Below are 1,636 nucleotides of genomic sequence, written 5' to 3' on the forward strand. Positions count from 1 at the left end.
GTCACGACACCATGAGGGAATCAAAGAACGTGCAGGGCCGGGAGGTGGAGGCTGTGCAGAGATGTGTAAGGGCTTCTTGGCCTCAGCCTGCCAGGGCCTACAAAGAGCCACCAGTTCCTATGTGACTACTGCCTAGCCCCTGAATCCAGAAGCCACCTCAGTACAGTCCCAGCTTCCTTCCATGTCTAACGTTCTCCCCACTTCCCTCTCCCATGACAAGCAGCCCCAAGATCTGGCATGGGACACAGCTTGTATCATGTGAGAAATCCACTGTAATGAGACCTTATTTTTGAGATGGCAGAGAAGGAGAAGGGGCTTCAGACTCGCCTGACTCCCAAGGAGAAGGAGGCAAGAGAAGTGGATGAGAGAGCGAGGAGCTGGGCTGGCTTTTATCATGGCCCTTTACTGCCTCAGGCTGCCAGAGGCATTCCTTGTGGAGGTGATTATTTTCTGACAAGCTCATCTTGGATGCAAAACATCCCGGCTAATGCTATGGGCTGTGTTTTGGCTTCCTGAATTGCTGTCTTTTCATTTCCTGCTTTATGCCAGGCACATTCCCCAGGGAAGCCATCTTTTGTGTGACAGGTCCAAATATTTCCAGTGCAAAACTCATCAGTGTGGGCAGAGGACTCATCTCACATGCTGCAAGAGTCCAGTAAAGACACTCAAGATAGACTAAACAGCTGGCTTAGACAACACACATACACATACACACAAAAAACTAGACCTCTAGTCATCTAGAGTTAATCGAGAAGACTGAAGACACCCAAAGAGAGGCTGCCTACACTGTCCAGGGCTATCACACAGGTGTTGGAGAGTCATCTTCTGAATGTCCTGTGTCCAAGCATTCAGCGTGACTGAGGAAGACTGATTGGTGCTCAGTGGGAGTGGGAGATGCAGCTGGTTATTAGTAACATGCCCAGCTTGAGACCATTCACCCACACAAAAGCCCTTTCTCTTTCTGCCTGCCCCTGAGTACAATGGACATGGATATGGGCTTTAGCCATGGGATGGAGGTGTTTGTAAGCTCAGGTGGGACAGCCTGTGAGTTCACTTCTGATCGCATGATGAAGCACGCCATGCACATGTGACCAGGTATGCAGGCCCTGCTGTGAGCTTATGCTAGCTGGGGAGTTCAGAGGCCACCATTGGTCAACTGCAGGATCAGTGTCTCCAGAAAGATGATTCATCTCATTTACCGTGCATGTCTGCTTTGGGATGGGCTAAGTCCCATGTGTGAGCTGATGTCTCTTCATGGACTGTGGGAGGAGTCTGTAGAGTCTGTTCGAGCAGGTCCAGAGGAGGGCCGGGAAAATGATCAGAGGGTTGGAACACCTCTCCTACGAAGAAAGGCTGAGAGAGGTGGGGTTGTTCAGCCTGCGGAGGAGAAGGCTCTGGGGACACCAGTCTGCAGCCTTTCTATACTTAAAGCGGGCTTACAAGAAAGAGAGAAAAAGATGTTTTACCAGGGCCTGTAGCAACAGGTTCAGGGAGAATGGCTTTAAACTGAAAGAGGGTAGATTTAGGGTGGACATAAGGAAGAATTTTTTTCCAATGAGGGTGGTGAGACACTGGAAGAGGTTGCCCAGAGAAGTAGTGGATGCCCCAGCCCTGGAGGTGTTCAAGGTGGGGTTAC

Source organism: Gavia stellata, chromosome 28, assembly GCF_030936135.1.
Source record: "Gavia stellata isolate bGavSte3 chromosome 28, bGavSte3.hap2, whole genome shotgun sequence".
Lineage (NCBI taxonomy): Eukaryota > Metazoa > Chordata > Aves > Gaviiformes > Gaviidae > Gavia > Gavia stellata.